General features: G+C 35.0%; 1 long non-coding RNA gene across 1 annotated transcript in view; it reads right to left on the minus strand.

Moving 5' to 3' along the window:
- Positions 1-375: 375 nt before the first annotated feature.
- Positions 376-23,530, minus strand: part of LOC125175096 (uncharacterized) — a 59,066-nt gene continuing 35,911 nt past the window's right edge. Inside the window, exons 3-4 of the long non-coding RNA XR_007155655.1 lie at positions 4,169-4,205; positions 376-2,516 (exon numbers count right to left, since the gene is read on the minus strand). This is a non-coding gene — a long non-coding RNA (uncharacterized LOC125175096). The remainder of the gene's footprint in view (positions 2,517-4,168; positions 4,206-23,530) is intronic.

Genomic DNA, 23,530 nt, shown 5'->3' on the forward strand with positions numbered 1-23,530 from the left:
AGATTTTGTGGTATTATTGGATTAAATAGGCCTTATGGGTTTACCTTGGGAACCTGGACACCATTTATAACATTTTCTGTGGGGGGAATACATTTCAAGCTGTAAACTACCAGATCTACAAAAAGCTCATTAGTAAACCAGAAATGCTCTTTCTTCTCTTTGCCTTACCTTTGCCTGTGAGAAAAGCAACCACAATGGTACGAACTGCATTCTTTTAACTAACTTCTTTTATCAGCTGGAATGCTTTTGTCTGTAAGTAACAGAAGACCCTGCTAAATGTGGCTTAAACAATAAGGACATTTATTATGACATTCAGGAGGAAGTCCAGCGAGAAACAGATCTAAGCATTGGCTCAGCAGCCTAACAATGCCTTTAAGTACCTAAGCTCGTTCTAACCTCTGGCAAGAAACCTTGCCTTGCTCTGCCTGTCACAAACTTCCTCATCCCCAACCCCTTAGGCAGCAGTAACTCTATGCATTAAATCCTCATAACAACATCCAAAGGCTGGAAAGGAAAGGGAACTGAGGAGTTTTCTCCTTAACGCATATTTCTTTTATCAGGAAAAATACTTTTTCCAGAAGCCTTGCAACAGACTTTTTTTCATGTCCTCTTGGCCAAAACTCAGTTACATACAAATTCCAAATGAATCTCTGGTTGAAAGGGGAATGATACTATGGCGATATCCTTCATATTTCATACCTGAGCTAGAAGTGAACTCGTCTTTCCTGAGCACATTTTTCCCAAACTTGAACAAAATTGGGGTTTGATCAGGGAAGAAGAGAGGACTGGTTGTTGGTAGGTAACCAGTAGCATATGTCACATTGTAATTTTACTCCCATTTATTTCCTCTTACTTAAGAGGTTTACTCTAGACCCGGTAACATATGGCACTGGGCTGTGAAGATGAGACTTTAATGGGATACAAAGCACATTAACAAAATGTGTGCTAAATTGCAATGCTATGGTTGTGCTGCAAATTCAATGTTGTGAAATTATATTCCTGATTAGACAGTATAAATAGTGCAATGCCAGTTTGGATGTTACAGTGATTCATTGAGTTTAAAGACATAACATGTGGAAAACTCCCTAGTGCTAACAATGCTTACTTTTCACTGACCTATGTCCAATAAGCCAAAAGATAAAACATGTGAAATTCACATATAAACAAGAATGTTAGTTATATGCCACTTACTGTACAGATGGTCCCCAACTTACAATGGTTTGACTTATGATTTTTCAGCTTTATGATAGTGTGAAAGTGATAAACATTTAGTAGAAACTTTATTTTGAATTTTGAATTTTGATCTTTTCCCAGGCTAGTAACATGCAGTCCAATCCTTTGTAGTGATGCTCGGCAATGGCAGTGAGTCGGAGCTCTGTCAGCCATGGGATCATGACGGTAAACAACTGATACATTTACAACCATGCTGCACCCACACAACTATTCTGTTTTTCACTTACAACACAACATCCAATAAATTACATGAAATACTCAACATTTAATTATAAAATAGGCGTTGCATTAGATGATTTTGCCCAACTGCAGGCTAATGTAAGTGTTCTGAGCACATTCAAAAGTCTAGGCTAAGCTATGCTGTTCAGTAGGTTAGGTATATTAAATGCATTTTCAACTAATGATATTTTCAACTTACAACATTTATCAGGGTTTTATCAGGACATAACCCTATCATAAGTCAAGGAAGATGTGTACATTGAAATTATGGCAGCTTTTCTATGATTAATAACACAGGAAATGTCACTGATAGTCTAGGGACTATTAGCAATAGTTTTCTCAAAGCAATATCCCGTGAATTAGAGTCAGATATAACCAACAATACAGTCACCAAAGACACCCTTCTCCAGTAATACTCTTAGACAACCTATTTAATAAAGACCATTGCTCCTTTGTAAAGATCATACTCCTTATCACAAGGTTGTGTAAAAATAACTCACAACTTAGAAACATATCTTAGGTCATCTTCTTTGTCTCAACAAGAGTGTGCAGCTCCCACCATAGGACCCAAAGAGAGGAGAGGTGAGTTCTAAACCCACTCAACTCCAGTGAAGTAATCTGATACAGGCTGGGTTACAGCCAGATTCAATTACTTACGCCTAAAACAAAGCTACAACACTTAAATACACAGAATCACAATGTCAACGTCTACTAGAATTTTCCTACGAATACAATGTGGTCCCTAGAAGAGAGGATAGTCCTTCTATAACCATATCCTGGTTGGGAACCTTGTGAAAAGATATGAGTCTAAGAGAGAGTATACCCTCTGTATTACCTCTCTCCTTTAACTTTGAAATATCACATAGTAATGAAAACTATGTGTCATTATGACTTTCTTTGACTTACTTCTCTTCCTATGCGGGGTCAGAGCAAGTGAAAGCGGGGGTTCCCATCATTCTTTATTGAATGCCAATAGTTCTTTCTTCCTTAACTTTAGTTGGAGAGTGAAGATAAAAGGATTATCAAAATGGGAGTCTTCTCACTTCATCAGATTTAATGTGTGTCTGAAAGGGAGGAAAGCAATGCTTAAAGAGCATATAATGTATCTTTTCTTTTTGCACAAAACCAAAGGAAAAATAAAATATAATAAAAAAGAAGTACACAGACCACATTTACATGGGAAATATTTTTTAACTACAGTGAAAACTGTTTTACAAATGTTAGTCATTAGCCATAAAGTTAGAGCAATCTTAAAATTAGAAATAAATAAACAATGTCGGGGTAACCTAAAGCTATTCGTGTCAATTCAACTTGAATTCCTAACAGTTGTGCAGTTTGCAATTAACAATCTAACACTGCATTGTCCTATCAAACTTGAATTATGATCTTAATCAATTTATCAATAATAATTTAATGGTTGTTCAGCATTAGGCTTAGCTCTTTTAAGGAATACAAAGGGACTATAAACACAATGCCTGCTTCAAGGAGTTTACATCATAGTCAAGGAGATGATTATTACACTTGAAACAATACAGCACAATGCAGCAACTATATAAATTAAATGCTAGATTTACATGCAATCTGAAATGTACACATGTTCATACACTTCTGACATTTTATTTCTCATCTATTTTCTTCTTTTGACTTTTTGTACATGCAGTTTCTCTCCATTAGCTTGGCTATTGGTCTTTATAATGTGGGTGAAGCACCAGGCTTAATGTACTGTAGATTTTATCTAAAGCTGGTGTCTGTGACAGTTTCTGTCTGCCTTTACAAAGCCCAAAATAAAACTAAGCTAAATTATTCTTGAACTTTTTATAATGTGAATAACTTTCTGCTTAAGAATTATTTGGAATAATTTCTCAGGAAAGAACAGATGTTGGTAAAGCTAAAGAACTAATTGGGTTTTGCACAGTTCTGTCAATACATGGGAAAGCTTCTGTCTATCTAGATACCTGCCAGAAAATAACAAAAGGTTTTCACTGACATGCAAAGCAAGAGTTCATTTAATTTTTCAGAATTCTATTTTTCAACTCTATGTTCATTAGTTAAGTTGATATTCTTTGTCCCTAATTATGTTGTTTTAGGTGCTGAAAGATTTATTTAAAAAATATGTATAACTAATTACAAAACTACATAGATATTTGTACTTAATTGGAAGATGGATAGAGGTAGCTTATTATGATTTTGCAAGGAAACAAAAAAAACAAAGCCCAAGTAACTATGATGTTTCAAATCCAAGAAAACTATGTATGCTTAAAAAAGTGAAATGTCTAGCTATAATTATTTCTTTTTACATCCAGGAATTAACCAACTAACTAAATATAACCTATATTAAATCAGTTCTACATCATAACCTCAACTTTAAAGTGGAAATCTTAGTAGACAAAAATCTTTCGCTAAGGAACTATTCAAAATATTTTCAAAAAGGTTTTCTTCCTGCAACTGAGAAATTTGAATTAGAGATGCATAATAATAAAACATCTACTTAATGAGTTTTTTACATATTGATAGATAAATATGTAGAAAAAGGTTTTAGTCTTGTTGAAACAAAATGGTCCTGATGTCCTTTATGTCTTCCTGACTTATTGTGAAATATATTTGAATTATTCAACAATTACTCTCTTACCTATAAAAGGAAATTGTCTCTTTAAAGAAGTAGGATAAAAAAAATAGGCCAACTTGTTTATGAAGCAAAGTATTTTCATCCACTTACTCATAGTTCTTGGCTTTTGACAGGATGTCTTTGACATCTGAAATGGAAATATTCACTCTATAATTACACAACTTTATATTCATATATATATATATATATATATATATATATATATATACATACTCATGCTAAAAAAATTAGATGAGCTTATTTGAATTGCATAGGCCATCCATTAGAATTGAGGAATTTATTCAGTTGGGTCTATAATTCCTAAGTATATCCTTATATGACATTGCAACTTGTTCTTGCCAAGTATTTGTACGTAGTTTTTTTTTTAAGTTTATTCATTTATTTTGAGAGACAGAGTGAAGCCAGAGTGAGCCAGAGAGAAGCAGAGGGAGAGGGAGAGGGAGAGAGAGAATCCCAAGCAGGCTCCATGCTGTCAGTGCAGAGCCCAAAACAGGGATCAATCTCATGAACTGTGAGATCATGACTTGAGCTGAAATCAAGTGTTGGGCACTTAACCAACTGAGCCACCCATGGGCCCCTATCTATACATAGTTTAAAAGTTACAAAACTTTAATATATAGTTACATCTTTTGGCCACTTATTCCAAATAAGTCCCCATCAGAACAAAGGCAATTTATGCCTTGCATCATGATCCCTCGTAACTAAATTACAAAGGGATTAAAATGCACAGGTGATGAATGGTATAAATATACAAGGAATTTTTTTTAATTTTTACATTTATTTATTTTTGAGAGGCAGAGAGAGATAGAGCACAAGTGGGGGAGGAGCAGAGAGAGAGGGAGACACAGATTCCGAAGCAGGCTCCAGGCTCTGAGCTGTTAGCACGGAGCCTGATGTGGGGCTTGAACTCACAAACCATGAGATCATGACCTGAACCAGAGTCAGACGCACAACTGACTGAGCCACCCAGGGGTGGCTACAAGCAATTTTTCATGCTGCGCTTTAATTTAAGAAGGGGGCATGTATAAATGTTAGTTTGAAAAGCAGAAACTTTCAAATGATTTACAGTTTTCCTATATAAATACTGTGTATCCTAGTCTCTTTTTCAGATTCAACTTTCTTGTGGGTCCAATGAGAATAAAATGGTTTCTAGAGAAGATTATATTTTTAGTTACTAAAATCTTATTACCTTTATTGAGATATATTTATTTTGAGACATTTAATCAACACTTAACTTATTACAACAAATCTCCTGTTCCTAACACCCCATTTATATTTTACTATTATTTAGGAAACTATCAAAATATTACAAAATAATGCATGTATTAGTCAAAGATGGCTACAATTATGCTAGATAACAAGCATCCCAAAAATCTGTGACTTGTAAAAACAAACATTAGGGCACCTGGGTGGCTCACTTGGTTAAGCGTCCAACTGGGGGTGAGGTTATGATCTCATGGTTCGTGGGTTTGAGCCCCGTGTTGGGGTCTGTGCTGACAGCTCAGAGCCTGGAGTCTGCTTCAGATTCTGTGTCTTACTCTCTGTCCATATATAATCTAGGATACTGAGTTCCCATTCCTTTTTGTATTTCTCTGGTAGTACACACCATAGTCTAACTTCTGCATTATTTGACTTGTCATTTACTGAATGCCACCTGTCAGTCCTTCAGAAGCTCTATTTTGCATATTTCCTGCATCTTAGCAAACTACAAGCTCCCTCAGATCAAAGGCTGTCTTACTCATCTTTGGCTTCTCTGTGGGGCCTAGCACATCTCTTTCACACAGTAGGTTCTCAATAATATTCACATTTAAAAAAATGGTTTTGTAAGAAAAGGTCTCAGTAATTTTTATTCATTTTGTCCAGGAGTTTCACAAAATGATATAAAATTTTACTCTAGGCTTCAGCAAAAGCACCTGGATCACAGACACTCAATAAACTGTAACGGGGTCATTAGAGGTAATTGGATCTATTTGAGCCAGGAAAAGACTGTGCCATTTGCCTTGAGGTATTTAAAATCAAAGATAGAACCTCATTTGTCTGGGATAATTTGAGTGTTGGTCTGCATAACAGTTGTGACCCCTTCAGACTATTATGGTTCTAAACTAAGGATTTTGAACATTCAACTAGTAAATGGTAAACTGACAAAAATTAGGATATACACTCACTAACTTGTAACACATTATTTATATGATTACAGATGTCTCCAAAGTTATTAAATATTTTTACTTATATAGAATAAAGTAGCTAAAATATTATATTTATAAAGTTTTTTTTAATCTTCATTGATCTTTTTCCTGTCTTCCTTAACTACTGCTTTTATATGCCACTAATTGCCCAAAAACATAATGTATCCCATTATTTCTTTATAGGCTAAAGAAATTTAAATTTTAAAGCTAGAAGAGACTAGAAACTATTGAATCTTATCTGTTAATTTCACACACTAGCAACTGAGGTGCATAAAAATCATTATTAAAGTCCTAACCTATCAGAAGTTAAATTGTGACTGGTCTCCTGACTCCTGATATAATATTTTTATTTTACCATCGTTTGCCTTTTTAAACTCTTCTGCTTTTCAATATCTCTATGATGAGACTCCTTTATAAGTACTTGGATTTATTTCCAACTTTACCCTCAACACAAGTCTTTACTCAGGGTAATTGCCTTCCATTATACAAACTTCTGTTGGGAAAAGTCTTCCCTTAAATTCCCTGCTGTCCAACTCAAAGACTGTCCTTCCTTATGAAACAAACTCTGCTGTTCCAAATTGCAGTGACTCTGGAGACTTCAAAAGCAATATTTTTGTCATCTACAGGTTTAAAACTCTAACTTAGGTGCCTTATATAAAGACAACTTTCAAGCAGTTTATAATACAGCTGGGGAGAGTAAACATGTTCATGCAAACAGGGCAAAAGATTATGAGTGTTCTAAAATGGTCACGGTGAGCTGTAGGAGCACAAATAAGAGAGGGGTATTTAGGTAATATCTGGTATAAGCATTTAAAGATGGTAAAAAGTATAGAAAGAGGGAAGGACAATATGAGATGATAGGTAACCATTGCTCAAAGGCAAGAGTTATAAAGTGCAAAAGGAAAGGAGCAAATATCAAATTTGGCAGGGCCTTAGGGTTTGTTAAGCAGGGTAGTGAAGAAAGTGTAAAACAGGAGTAAGTCAGAGTGAAGCTTTATCTAGATAATATTAATTTCCAAGAAAAGGTACTTGAACTTCATTCAAGAACATGAAAAAAATATGAAATATTGAGAGTATTTGAGCAATGCAATATCTTGGTCAGAATTTTGCTCAGGAAAAGTAAACCAGCTAGAATCTATAGGATGAACTGAAGAAGGATGTAACTCGTGCCAAATAGACCAGTTGGGAATAGAATGCTATAGTTCAGGAAAGGGTTAACAAGGGTCTGGACTAGAGCAACAACTAGAAGAGAAAATAGGGGCTCAAACGTGTAACAACACTGGGATATAATCAATATGATTGGGTCATTGACTGGATATAGAGAAGAGAGAGAGAAGTAGTTAAAAGACACGGGCATAGACAGAGAAAGAAAGAAAAGAAAAATGAAAAAACACAGAAGAACATCCAAGTATCACAGAGGAACATAATTACATTTTTAAAAAGTATTGAGTTCTGGAGCACCTGGGTGGCTCAGTCAGTTAAGAGGCCAACTGTTGGTTTCAGCTCAGGTCATGATCTCACAGTTTGTGGTTTTGAGCCCCACATCAGGCTCTGGACTGACAGTGCTTGGGATTCTCTTTGCCTTCCCCTCTCTCTGCCCCTCCCCTGCTTGCACTCTGTCTCTCTCAAAATAAATAAGTAAACAACAACAAAAAAAGTATTGATTTCTAAGTTAAATCCACAACATGCATATCATATGTCCCACAAATTAATATGTATATTTTATTTTATTTTATTTTTTATTTATTTATTTTTTTAATTTTTTTTTTCAACGTTTTTTTAATTTATTTTTTTGGGACAGAGAGAGACAGAGCATGAATGGGGGAGGGGCAGAGAGAGAGGGAGACACAGAATCGGAAACAGGCTCCAGGCTCTGAGCCATCAGCCCAGAGCCTGACGTGGGGCTCGAACCCACGGACCGCGAGATCGTGACCTGGTTGAAGTCGGACGCTTAACCGACTGCACCACCCAGGCACCCCAATATGTATATTTTAAATACAGCAGCAATTTAATGCTTAATTACATACTGACATTTTGTTTATTAATTGTTTCAGCCATTTCCATCTTCAACAATAGGAGATACTTTCTGAGGCAGGGAAAAAAGAAGAGTGGATGGAATGAACTGACATGTAGAAAATCATTACTACATTTCATGCTCAGCATAATATATATGCTGCTATTGCCATTTTACAGAAAAGGAAACTAAAGCACAAAACTATCAGCTAGATTTTCTGTATTTCCAGAGAAGATAAAATGTGTCCCCATTTTTATTGACTCCCAGGACTTAGTGACTGTCAAAGTTATCAGTGAGTTGAGGTTCTGGGAAACAGATTTTGGCTGAATATAAGAAAAAAACAAACAAACTTTTCAACAATTATACCTGTGAAGTTCAAGAAGAGAACTGAGATCTATGGGGAAATTCTAATGAGTTTATGTAGGTATGCAATCTATAATCAAGGGAAATCACAAAAGTTTTTGTCTCAAATTGTTTCAATATAATAATTGATATGTGAGTAAAGTACACAGAAGCAAATATTAGTATTTATGGACATATAATATATATTTGTATCTTTTTCTTATTAAAGGTTTTTGCTTGATTTTCCCAGAACCTCTTCATTAAGAAAACGATGCATATTTTTAAAATTTTAATGTTTATTTAACTTTATTATAATCTATGGAATGTATGTGAACTGTGTGTGACTTCCACAGTGTCTCTTTACTATCAGTCAGTAATAGCTTGACACGTAGAAACAGAAATGGTACCCTGTATAAAATGAAGGAAAGCTTCTTTGTCAATAGTCAGGTATATTTCAACAGCTAAATCGCTTCCAAAAATCCACAGCAAGGTGTGATGAGATAGCAAGGGCTGAAGAATAAAAAAATTAGAGATCCACAGAGAAAAAGGCACAAATTCTTATTTAGGGCAAGAGAAAGTCTAAAACCCCCTAAGATTCTACCAGATTCCTTTTGGGGGGGGAGTGTATGTCTAAAATAAGACTTAATCCCCTGGCTCTTGGAGTTTATCACAATGGCAGGAGCTGGGCAGATTCATGATAGTTAACTCTGGATCATACATAAGATTTCTTCAGCTATTTAGGGGTCTGCATCAGGGAGAATTAATATGCCTACATATGTGATTTAATGCTATCCAAAAGTATATTTTTATTTTTCAAAAAGAGAAACTGAGACTGAGGGAAGCTAAGAAATATTCTGAACATTATAGAATGGGTCAAGCCAACATTTTCATTCAGACTCCAAAGTTCATAATCTTTACACTATACCAAGTAGTTGTAATATTACCTAAGCAGGTAAAAGTTTTTCTTAAAAAAATGTTTCCAAATTAGGATTCATATTTCAATTCCCAATTTGTTTTACTATTTGAATGACTGTATAGGTCATAAAACAAACCCCTGGATCTTATACTATCACTTGAACTCAACCTTTAATTCCTCTTGATATTTCTGCTTAAAAGTAGACTTTTCCCTCATTGATTTTTTTCTCATAAAATCTCAAAAATAGTTTAATATTTATAAATTCTAACTCTTCTTGACCAAACCTTCAGATAAAAAGAAGAAAAAAAATAAGTCAGCAGAACTATTTACAAATTAACAACAATGCAAAAAACATAGAACACCCAGAAATGACAAATATAGAAGAGGTCCCAGATATCAAACAAGAAAATTGCAGAATAAAGAGAACAAAATAGCAAGTAACTATTTAAAATACTGCTAACCAGAGGCCCCTGGGTGGCTCAGTCAGTTGAGGGTCTGACTCTTGATTTCAGCTCAGGTCATGGTCCCAGGATCATGGGATTGAGCCCTGTGTCAGTCCCTGTGCTGAGCATGGAGACTGCTTGAGATTCTCTCTCTCTCTCTTCCCCCTCCTCCACTTGCTCTTTCTCTCTAAAATAACATAAAATAAAATAATAAAATAAAATATAATATAATATAATATAATAAAATAAAATATAATAAAATAAAAATAAAATACTGCTAACCAAAGGAAAAACCGAGGAGATATTCTGAATTTGGGCAGCTTTCTTTTGACCATTTCCAAATGAACACACCAAAATTAGATGTTTGGTCTGAAACATAGTCACTTGTGATTAGAGTGGGGTATTCAGAAAAAGGTCTCTCCGTTCATTTAGAATATTAACCTCTACACACACACACGCACGCGCGCGTGCGAGAGCACACCTACAAATACAACCACAGAAGCCAACTATGAATTACTTTTTAATATGAAAACAAGCACTCACAATCTTCTGCACATGTGATTCTATATATTTGTATGATTCAGAGAACACTGTACCAGGTATAAAAGTAGACTTAGATTCTAAACTGAAGTTTACCCCTTATTAATAGAGTGACTCGAAAAGTTACCAATAACCTTGTGCCTCAGTTTTCTTATCTGTAAAGTAAAGGAGTTGGGATGGATGATTTCTAAAGTCATTTCCAGCTATATGATTATATATGATTCTCAGACAAGTGAGATGAGAAAATCTATGTGGCTGTATTGAATTGTCTTTGTCCTTGGTCCTGAAGAGCTTCAGACTTGAGGGCTGATTCATTATAGTCAGGGAGGAAAATTTCCATTTCAATTTCTAAGATAATCATGGCCAGGTTTAACCCTTTCAGATTAAATGTTAATTTTCTTATTTTTCTTAGGTCTCTATATTTGTTATCCCAGGACTTTCCTATAATTAGATGTCAGTCTTTTGATTAATTCTGTATTTGCTTCAGGAAAGTACCTACTTTTAGCCCTTAGATTATTTCTAATGTGTGTGCTCCCTGCCCTATCTATACTTGCTCTTGTGCTTTTATGCCTTTTTTCTTGCACCTAAGCAGCACTTTACTTTCACTGATTATTCTCTTTAAGAGCCTGATCTTTCCCTTTAAGATTCAACAATTATGGTCAATAATATACAGAATGATGTACTTCTAGTTCTTCTTTGTTTTAAACCAAAAACATTTTATCTCAGATATAGAAAATCCTCTTGTTATTGTTTATTCTTATTCCCAAACATCTATAATTTCCTTAAAATAATGGTAATTAAAATGTCCATAAAATATTTCCCAAAGTTTTAATTATTGTATAGGCAAGAATAAATATGTTCTACTTATATAACTTAAAGCATAGCTTATCATGCTCCATAACTCAAAATTAGAAAATTATAGTAAATCAACTGGTGTGCGCATAAGAATCACTTTACCAAACTGTAAATTTAGTAATGAGGTAACTAAATTCAAAAGTTCAAATGGCTGATCAAGTGGTAATTCATTAATGTGTTTTTATCACTCAAACATACGTAATGATATATTGTTTTAATTAGTAAACGGGATATACAAATGATAAAGAATACTTTCTATCTTTCTACTCTTTCTTTGTTGATCATATCTAGAGGTTGTATGTAGCCTGAAGGAGAAACAGATGGATTGATAAATAAATCTTTACTGTATAAAAACTTAAATAGGAAATCATTATCCTAACTAAAAGTCTCTGAATTTCGGCACTGATTCATTTTTATTTATTTATTTATTTATTTATTTATTTATTTACTTACTTACTTACTTACTTACTTTAGTTTATTCCATACCTTTAACTTATTCCTTTAATTTATTCTACAATGTCTAAGGCAGAATTCCAAGCTGCTGGCACTAGACAAGGACTCAAATACAGAATAGAGGGTCACAAACTGACTCTGCCAGGGAATGTTTAGATAAACACTACCATGTAATAAGCATAAACACCAATTATTGCCAGGACAGATGAGTATGACTGTGACATTACATTTCTGCTTTCTACACACACTTCTGAAGTAGTTTTAGTTTTATCTCTTTTCTGAATTCTCTTACCCTTCAAGACTATTTTTGGGGAGTATGGAGGTACAAAGAAAAAGAAAGTTATCATTAAGAAACAGTTCTCTAGAGTTTCCCAACTGAAGCTGTTGATGAAGCTCTTAAATGTTAGATACCTTGATTGTTAATTCTATAAAAAATTGTCCCAAATTTTAGTGCTTTTCTAGAGTCTAGCAAATAATTCTAAATATCTCCACTTGCTGTGCAAGAAAATGAAGCCAGATTATCAGCTTCTTTGGATAGTTATTTATTATTATTATTATTATTATTATTATTATTATTATTGTAGTGTTTATTTATTCTTGAGAGAGACAGGAAGACACAGTGTGAGCCGGGGAGAGTCAGAGAGAGAGGGAGACACAGAATCCGAAGCAGGCTCCAGGCTTCGAGCTGTCAGAACTGTGAGATCATGACCTGAGCCAAAGTCAGACACTCAACTGACTGAGCCAGCCAGGCGCCCCTACTTTGGATGGTTCTGTAAAGTGATGCAAACAATCAGAATCACCTTTTATTGTGAGCATTCTCCAAGCGAATTTTTGGTTGTATAGCGCAACTTATGTTTATAATGACTAGGTAGAAATTTGTAATATATTAAATTTATAATATAGAGTTGTGATTTTGTTATGTATATATAGTTTATTACACACAGAGTCCTTTTTAAATAATTACTGTGTACAGTAAGTATATGTATACTCATATTATGCCTTTCATAACAAAACTACATTTTAAATGTCTCGTGTCATGAGTGCTTTTTTAATTTACTAAAAATATTTATTGAGAATCTGGTATATGTCAGACACCCTCAATGCATCAGTAACATAGCAATGAAGAAATCCTGACTTGAATAATAATTGTTGGGAAATAATATTCATACTGTTTGAAGTAGTTATTGTTTTCTTTAATATGGTATATAGGAATATGCTGCAATGAAACAATTACTTTTTGTAATTTAATTATGGTAAAGCAATTTTTTAAAGACAACCATTACAATTGCTAAATATTCTCATGACCAATTACCTTCATATCATCTTGTCAGTTCGTTGTACTGAAAATCTTGTTTCCATATAACTATTAATGCTTTAATTTTATTGCTCTCATTTTATGCATGATGGTAATGGAAAATTGTACACAACTTGTTGAATCTTGCAGTTCCACAAGATAGTTCATCTTTCTACTTTACTGTGACTGGATAATATCCTTTCTGTACACAATGTGTTTGTTCTTCTAGCTCATCTCTTTCTATTTTATTTTCTGCCCTACCTCTTGAGTTTGCTATTATTCTTCTTCACCCCCTACCCCATAACAAACTTTCCAGCAAACTTGACTCCAGGGTTCCTTTGTGCCATCCTGAAAAAAGAACAGTATGTGAAATATGCTTTAATAGCATGTCCTTGCTGCTTATATAAAGAAACACCGTAGGTAAAATAATGTTCCATATCTCTGTGATATATTGCCATTTGTGACATGATTTCCAAGGGACTATAACTTTATTTTATTTTTTCAGTGACTTTACATGAAGTATTTAACAGTAAATTTCTGTATGAGCATATCAACTAGAAGAAATGTTTACTGGTCTTGATTAACTGGAAATTTCCCTATTATTAAGTATTGTGTGATCAAGTACATTTTTCTTAAACTGCCAAAAACTTAAAGCCAGGAACCAATCCAAGCTTTATGGGACATCAGGCTTATATAATTTTGGGAGCCTTGTTTCAGAAAAAAGAACTTAAAATTATGAATAGGGGTGCCTGGGCGGCTCAGTCAGACAAGGGTCTGACTCTTGATTTCGGCTCAGGTCAGGATCTCAGTGTTCCTGAGTTTAAGCCCCGCATCTGGCACTGTGCTGATGGTGTGCAGCCTGCTTGGGATTCTCTCCCTTTCTTTCTGCCCCTTCTCCATTCATGCTCTCCCTCTTTCTCTCTCAAAATAAATAAATAAACTTAAAATAATAATAAAATCATGAATACTAAGTTAGATACAGGGCTGTGGAAGAGCCTCATTCTAGTTCAGGGCTTTTGAAGCTGGGGCCTTATCAACAACATGGCAAATCCACTTCTGCTTGGAACCTAAATTTTATTCCCAACTGCTTCTATTTTCCTCTATCATCATTTCTGAATGCACTAGGTACCCTCTTATCCTTACACAACTGCAATCTAATTGATTGATTAACTGAAATTTATGGAAAATATGGAAATTTAAAAAAATTACATATACATGAGCAAATATATACTTTAAATTAACACATGCAAATATTCATTTGTCAATATTTTGATTGATATCCAAGGCTTTTTATATGGTTAAAGACTGAGCTAACAGATATTTCCTACTTAATTTTCCCCATCCTCACCTTTTACAATTTAATTTGTACATTTAAATTTTGCATTAATGGTTTAACATTTCCTATACTATGCTTTTACAATAAACTACCTCAAAATTGTTTCAAAATAGGTGGACTAAAGTTATCATTCATGACTATTTGTACATAGATTCTCTATTTTGTAGATTGTCCATGGAAATATTGTATTACATGGTTGATTACCCTAGCCCTTTCTGAATTGCTTCCTTTGGTTATATTTGGCATATGCTATGTAAATAAAATAGAATTCATCCCACTCAAAACATATGATAAAGTTTTTATTTTATAGAATTTTGAACTATCTATGTTACTTCAACTTTCCAAAATCCTAGGTAGTTGATAACTGAATATACCTTAGGTGTCATTTCTTATACACATGGATTATTTATACTCAAAAATAATAGAGATGGGAGATTCTTTTTTTTTAATCAGTAGGTAAAAGTAGAAATGAGTCAATATGCTAACATAGCTTTTGTGTTATATTTAACATTTTAAATTTACATAGAAACAAATTATAAAAATATTAGCTGTCATCATCTGTCTTGTCACATAACAGTGAATTGCAAATAGTCACTGGTATTTTCATTTGACCTTGTGGTGTGGAGTTTTAAGACCATGCATTAGTGTACAGATGTGTATTATCCTTTGAAATCTGCATCCAGTCACGTGGGTTCAGTTTCAGTATCTAGTGCTATCATCTAGAACAAAAATAGTTTTTTCTTTCATCTGTACAGCATAACAGAAGAATTTGAACCAAAGTCAGATACATATTCTGAAGGAAATCACTGTCTACCCTTCCATGAGAGAACTAAATTTTAGTAATTTACTTCAAGTTTTAGTTGTGCAATTAATTCCATACACCTTATGTTGCCTCATCCAAGATGGAGTGATTTTATTTTTTAAAAACCAAAAGATAGTTTGCTTCATAGTGTGCACCTTGCTATGAGCTACAGTAATTTTTGTAAGTCCATTAATTCAGGAAATTTGATTTTACACCATTTTGCAGACCAAAATACCATGTTATTGCATGGATGAGAAAGAAAAATTAAATACTTCAAAATATTTTCTCAGAAAAACTGTTAGTTTAGGTTATTATAAAAAATATACCTAAGCCAATAGGCCTTAAAAAACTATAAAATTAAAGAATATGAGTCCTTTTAGAATCAAAAAGCTTAAGTTCTTTTCTGAACACAACATAATCACACATCATTATAAGCTGTCATTTCTGAAACTTGGTGATTGTTTGAATGTGTGATAACCCAATATTGGAGAAGTACCTAAAATGGATCATGAAAAGGATTGGGGATTAAGAGTGATGCCATAACAGAATGGACTGAAATTACTGGCACTGTTAAGCCTGCAAAACCTAAAATAAAGAGGAAATAAGACTGAAATACATTAAAATATGGGAGGTACTTAATAGGCTGAACTGTGTGACTTTTCTACTAACTTCAGTGTTATGTTTACAAAATTAAGAAACATTTTTTAAGCATTTCCTTTCATAAAAATTCTAAACATAGGTGATTTGTCACTTTAGGATATAGTATATAGTAAAAATATAAAATAACTCACGCAAGATTTAGATATGCATGAATTACAATTGGGTTACTACAGGAAATGAAGAATCTTGACAGAACTACTTCTGATCAAAGCAAAGAGAGTAACCATACCTTGGTGCTCCTGTGCAATAGAATGTTAAATAGACAAATAGCAATTTGTCTGTAATTATGTTTCATTTTTTCACTTTACAGGTGAACACCTGTATTTTCACAAAAAAACCTGTATTTTCACAATACAGGTTATCATGAAAAATAAATGATCTAAAGAAGTATCGCTTCGAATGAATATAAGGAATAATTGATTTATAAGACAATTCATTCTATTTCTTCCTCTAAGTGAAAAAATATATTAGTTACAATCATGTGTATATTTACAATAAAGTTTAAGATAGTACAAAAACTCATTGAGATTCCTTGCTTCATAGTGACTACTAAAGTGTTAGGTATTGATGGCATAAATCATGGATCCACTTTTAGGATATAAGTTCCTATGAAACAAAATTGGCAGCTTATTGCAATAAGCATAAGTATATCATTAAAGACTATACATGTAACATTCTAAAAATGCCAGCTTGCCTTTAGAATGGCCACAAATTTTCATTCGTAATTCTTGTGCTTATCTGTCAGGATAGGCTTAATTATGCTATAGTAACAAACAACTCTAAATGTCTCAGTGGTTAACCCAGCAAATGTTTATTTTTTTTTCTTACTGTGTACAATCAGTACAGATCAGTTGAGGGTTTTGTTCATTGTCTTTCAGAGTCCAGGCTGATGTGTATGTTGTAGCTATTACTTGGAATGCTGTGGCAGCAGGAAAGACGATTTATGAGGATCTAACTCTGTCAATTAAATGCTCTGGCCCAGAAGTGGCCCATGTTACTCGTGTTCATGACTCCTTTGGCCAGAGCTAGTCACATGGGCTCACCTGAGGAAGCCAAGTAAAAAGGAAATCATGAAAGAAAATCCCACCAGGTAGCCAGAGCAGAAAGAGTTGGTGAAGAGCACTAATGATTTCCACATCGTACTTGCAGCACCAACCTTAATGTTGTAAAGGCAACTATTATTGATTGAATAGCTCATTTAAGTGTTGACTTCTTTAAAACACAACCATGACTAGAAAGTAATATTAATAGGCCACTTTTTCTGACCAAGTCTAGTAAAAGAAGCCTTCTCAGGATCCAACTCCTGCTGAGAAGCCTTGCTAAGGTTTCAGTGCACTTCAAAAGCCTTCTACTAATTGTAAGTTTGGATAAAACTGCTATTTTGAGAGGTTAAGTGATGTCAGCTACAAAAACACTTCATCAAGAGTGGTCAGCTCTTGGCAAGCAATCTGCCTCACTGGGAAACAAAGGTCTAAAGAAGGGAATAACAGGTAAATGCCGTTATCGCTGTTTTAAACTGAGACTGATTTCAGCCTTTAAAGTTCTTTCGTCAAGGCGTTGTTGAAAACTCAGTCATTTTATGGATAAGTGTTTTGCCAAAATACCTTTTGACTGGCTACTATTAGATAATGCATAACTAATAAATTGAGAAATAGACTGAAGTTTAAAATACAGGAACAATTTTCCCAGTCCATTAAGGATATGAGAGAAAATAATTTTAGGGATGGTTTAAAAAATACAGCAGTGTGTGACTCTCAGAACATTATCTGTGTGGTGGGAACAATGAATAGCAGTTAGTTTCACATGATGTCTTATACTCAATTTCTTATTTCCTCTGGAATGATGAACATTTTGAAAATGAAATAGTGGTTTGAGGATCAAATAGCAAAGCTTTTAGTGGGCGTTGCTTTTAGTGGGGTTTTGAAATATTTTTTCTGGCATGCTGATTTTACATAATAGGTCATAGATCCCCCAAATACTAAACTTATTAAATAATACTTAGCATAAATGTTTCAAACTTTGTAATTTTATTTTATTTGATGTGTATTTTGAGAGAGAGAGACACACACACACACACAGAAAGAGAGTGCAAACAGAGGAGGGGTAGAGAGGGAAGGAGACAGAGAGAATCTTAAGCAGGCTCAACACTCAGCATAAGCCTAATACGGGGCTCGATCCCACAACCATGAGATCATGACCTTGGCCAAAACCAAGAGTTGGATGCTTAACTAACTGAGCCCCCCAGGCATCCCCAAACTTTCTTATCTTAAAGTATTGGGAAGCTAGAATGACAGGAGAATATACATATTTGAATTTTTAATGCTTTGTATTTCTAATAATAAGATAAAAATATAAAGAAAAGATTACTAACATTTAGAATATAGAAACCTAATTATTTTTATCATTAAAGAAAAATACTAATAGCTAATGTTTTTTTGAATGTTTACTATGTTCCAGGCATTATCATTATAAAAAAATTATTTTTATTCACTAATTTTATTCTCCCTAGAATCCTCTAGTGTAGGTACTATTATTATTATTATTATTATTATTATTATTATTAGCAATTCACAAATGACGACATTTAAAACACAGACTGATTCCAAAACCTTTGTATTGTCATTCTTTTGAGAATATGGGCTTTAGAGACAAAGTAACTGAGGTTCGAATCTTGCTCTGCCATTTAGTAAAGTAGCAGCCACTTTGGATTAATTTTCAAACTTTTGTAAACATCAATTTCTTCATTTGTAAAAGTCATGAACTTTTGGTGAGAAAAAAGTATAACCAAGAGGCAAAATTGCTTAGTAAACTGTCTTTCCCTAAGGAGGTATCCCCCCCCCCAAAAAAAATCAGCTAATATTATTCTTCTTGTAATCATTAGATATACAGGGAAGCATTTAGCATAATCTCAGGACTATAGTAGGTACTTAATAAATACTGTTTTTCTTTCTTGTATATATGGAAAAATCTTAATAGACTGAAAAATAAAAGACTACATCACACGTGAAATGGATTCCAACTGGGATGAAATTCCACAGGATTATGAGAATGTGTCTGTGAATGACCTTGAAATGAAAACCCAGGGGATATTTTGAATTCTGTTTCTAAATTTAACCGTGTCATCGTCTCTTATTATTTCTCTCATTGCCAGGGAGTTTGGTGTTCATTTAATATATACTGGGTACATTCTTCAAAGTATCAGCTTTCAAATCCTGGCATTGAACCAGTTTCAATGACTATTCACATTTCCTACAGAGGCATAGTGGAATTTAATAAAAGATCTGTGGTTTGGTGGGGGAATAGGGTATCAGGGTATGAGAGATTTGTGACGGCTGATACATTTCTTTCTTCTTTTCAAAAGCAAAATTCACAAAGTGCTTTAAATTGCTGACAAAATTATAACTGAATATTAGCACCTGTAAATCCAAGCGTCACCACTGACTATTAAAATGAATGTAGTGCTAAAGTGTATTTGAGGTTCAGTGCCCTAAAAAAAGTTCTCTGGGAGCCAAAAGTAGCTCCTGTACTGTCTGATTAAAGATACCTGTCTGCAAAACTAAATGATGCATCAACATTGCAAGCTCAAATCAATTTAATTGATTTGTGTGTATCATTATCCTATCCGTTATGTTTATGTTTTCAATTGTCAAAAGCAGACTTTGCCGATTAAGGAATGTGTTACACATACAACAGTTAAAGGATGGGGAGTCCAATCATTAGTCTATATCATACAGAGCTGGCCAAGAACATTACTCTTCAAAAATGGAAAAATAACAGTTTGAGGAATAGGTCCGATGACACATTAGCTCAACAAATCCAAAAAGCTAATGCAGAAGTGGTGTTATACTTAAAAGACGAGTTTAATTTCCAGAATTGCCAAGTAAAAGTTACAAAAGTTGACTAAAGATAAACTTCACCCTACTATGTTAGCTTTAGCAAATTGAAAAGTGATGTCATAAAAATCCTATTCTGATGGGTCACCTAGGTAGCTCAGTCAGTTAAGTGTCTGACTTTGGCTCAGGTCATGTTCTCACAACCCATGAGTTCAAGCCCTGTGTCAGGCTCTGCCTTGATAGCTCAGACCCTGGGGCCTGCTTCAGATTCTGTGTCCCCTTCTCTCTCTGCCCTCTCCAGCTCATACTGTCTCTCTCTCTATCCTTCAAAAATAGACAAACATTAAAAAATTAAAAAAAAAAAGAATTCTATTCTGAATTAGCTACAATTTTTTTTTACTACTAATTGCCATTAAAATGAATTGTTCAAATAAAGCTGAAAGTATGTATGACCTTGGTTATTTATAATAAGAAATAACTACACACTATATCATTTTTTGTTTATCATTCCTACTAAGTTTTGGTTAGAATAAAAATATCAAACTATAAAATTTAAAAATATTAAACTTCTTTATTGATGCTAACAGATTTGAAATTTAAAATTTCCATCTGTATAGGGCATATTTAAACTTATTTGATATTATCTTATTGATGGAGATGAGGAAAAGAGAATATATATACCAAGCTATTATGGATGAAAATACTTTAATTTAAAAAAAAAAATAAAACAGACAAAGTGACAATCTTGTGTGGTTGGCTACTACTGATTACAATAAAGGTTTATGGGCACCTGGGTGGCTCAGTCAGTTAAGAGTCTGACTTCAGCTCAGGTCATATCTCATGGTTGGTGGGTTTGAGGCCTGACTGGGGCTCTGTGCTGACAGCTCAGAGCCTGGATCCTGCTTCAGATTCTGTGTCTCCCTCTCTCCCTGCCCCTCCCTAACTTGCACTCTCTCTCTCTTTCTCTCTCTCTCTCAAAAATAAATTAATATTAAAAAAATTTTTTTTAAAAGAATAAATGTTTTATTTCCTAGTATTTCTAAACTTCATTTCACAAGGAGATCAGGGAAGATTGTGGTGTAGGAGGATGCTGGGCTCACCTTGTCCTGCTGATTGCTTAGATTCCACCCACGTTGGCCTAAATAACCCAGAAAACTGCCAGAACACTAGCAGAATGGACTCTCTGGAGCCAAGCATAGACAAAAGCCCATGGGAGAGGGTAGGAAGAGCAGAGACACGGTGCACAATACATGGACTGTTGGGAGGGAGCTGGGCAGTGGAGGGGCAGCCTGTTGGGCAAGGCAGAGCCCCCGAAGTCTAGCTTGCAAAAGCAGAGGGGCTGGACTGCATGAGTTCTGACAGCCAGCGGGACTTAACATCTCAAATTCTTAAAGTCAACAGCTCTGCTCTCTGAGAGTGGGGAGTGCGAGAGGACGCTGGGAGGGAGAGTTGTTAAGTCCCGGAAGGACAGAGCTGGGGGATGGGGGAGGACAAAGGTGCTGGCAAGCGCCATTTTCCTCCTCCATCCCCCAGCTGAAATTCCAAAGGGAACCAGTTCCCTTCACCGAACTTGCTTGCACCCCACAAACACCAACACTGTGCTTCTGTGGATCCATCCCTCCGGAAGGCCTGCCTTCCTCCTAATGCTGCAGAGCCCCTCCTTCAGGGGACCACTGAAGGGGACCAGCTAAGCCTGCCCCTCCCATCCCTGTGCACTTTACGGATCCACCCCGGCTAATACGACCTTGTCCAGATCCCATAGAAGCATCACCACAAGACTGGCAGTGTGCAAGTAGCTCATACAGGGGCCACACCACTGCACAGTGAGTCCTGCCCCTGGGATAGGGGAAGATAAGGTACACACCAGTCTGACTGTGGCCCCAGAAGTGGGCTGGGGGCAGATATCGGGTCTGACTGCAGTCTCGCCCACCAACACAAGTTACTCCGGACAGCACAGGGGAAGTGCCCTGCAGTTTGGAGCTACTGCAGACACTAGCCAAAATGATGAAATGGAGGAATTCTCCGCAAAAGAAACTCTAGTAATTAGTGACAGCTAACGAATTTATCAAAACCGATTTAAGCAATATAAGGGAACAATAATTTAGAATAATAGTTATAAAATTAATTGCTGGGCTTGAAAAAAAGCATAGAGGACAGCAGAGAATCTATTGCTACAGAGATCAAGGGACTAAAAAATAGTCATGATGAATTAAAAAATGCTAAACATGAGGTGCAAAATAAAATGGAGATGGCCATAGCGTGGATTGAAGAGGCAGAGGAGAGAAGAAGTGAATTAGAAGATAAAATTATGGAAAAAAGAGGAAGCTGAGAAAAAGAGAAATAAAAAAATCCAGGAGTATAAGGGGAGAATTAGAGAACTAAGTGATGCAATCAAACGGAACAAAATCCATATCATAAGAATTCCAGAAGAAGAAGAGAGGGAGAAAGGGACTGAAGGTGTACTTGAACCAATCATAGCTGAGAACTTCCCTGAACTGGGGAAGGAAACAGGCATTGAAATCCAAGAGGCACAGAGAACTCCTTCAGACGTTAACTTGAATCGATCTTCTGCATGACATATCATAGTGAAACTGGCAAAATACAAGGATAAAGAGAAAATTCTGAAACTAGCTAGGGATAAACAGGCTCTAACTTACAAAGGTAGACACATAAGACTAGTAGCAGACCTATCTACTGAAACTTGGCAGGCCAGAAGGAATGGCAGGAAATCTTCAATGTGATGAACAGAAAAAAATGTGCAGCCGAGAATCCTTTATCCAGCAAGTCTGTCATTAAGAATAGAAGGAGAGATAAAGGTTTCCTCAAACAAACAAAAAATGAAGGAAATCATCACCACTAAACCAGCCCTACAAGAGATCCAAAGGGGGACTCTGTGAGTGAAATGTTGCGAAGACCACAAAGTACCAGAGACATCACTACAAGCATGAATCCACAGACATCACAATGACTCTAAACCTATATCTTTCAATAATAACACTGAATGTAAATGACTAAGTGCTCCAAGCAAAAGACATAGGGTATCAGAATGGATAAAAAAACAAGACCCATCTATTTGCTGTCTACAAGAGACTCATTTTAGACATGAGGACACTTTCAGGTTGAAAGTGAGGGGATGGAGAACTATCTATCATGCTACTGGAAGCCAAAAGAAAGCTGGAGTAGCCATACTTATATCAGACAAACTAGACTTTAAATTAAAGGCTGTAACAAGAGATTAATAAGGGCAGTATATAATAATTGCAGGGTCTATTGATCAGGAAGCACTAACAATTATAAATGTCTATGCATCGAATATGAAAGCCCCCAAATATATAAAACAATCACAAACATAAGCAACCTATTGATAAAAATGTGGTAATTACAGGAGACTTTAATACTCCACTTACAACAATGGATAGATTATCTAGACACAGGATCAATAAAGAAACAAGGGTCCTGAATGATACATTGGATCAGATGCACTTGAAAGATATATTTAGAACTCTGCATCCCAAAGCAACAGAATATACTTTCTTCTCAAGTGCACATGGAACATTCTCTAAGGTAGATCACATACTGGGTCACAAAACAGCCCTTCATAAGTATACAAGAATTCAGATCATACCATGCACACTTGCAGACCATAATGCTATGAAGCTTGAAATCAACCACAGGAAAAACACTGGAAAACCTCGAAAAGCTTGGAGGTTAAAGAACACCCTACTAAAGAATGAATGGGTCAACCAGACAATTAGAGAAGAAATTAAAAAATATATGG

This window comes from Prionailurus viverrinus, chromosome C2, assembly GCF_022837055.1.
Source record: "Prionailurus viverrinus isolate Anna chromosome C2, UM_Priviv_1.0, whole genome shotgun sequence".
NCBI lineage: Eukaryota > Metazoa > Chordata > Mammalia > Carnivora > Felidae > Prionailurus > Prionailurus viverrinus.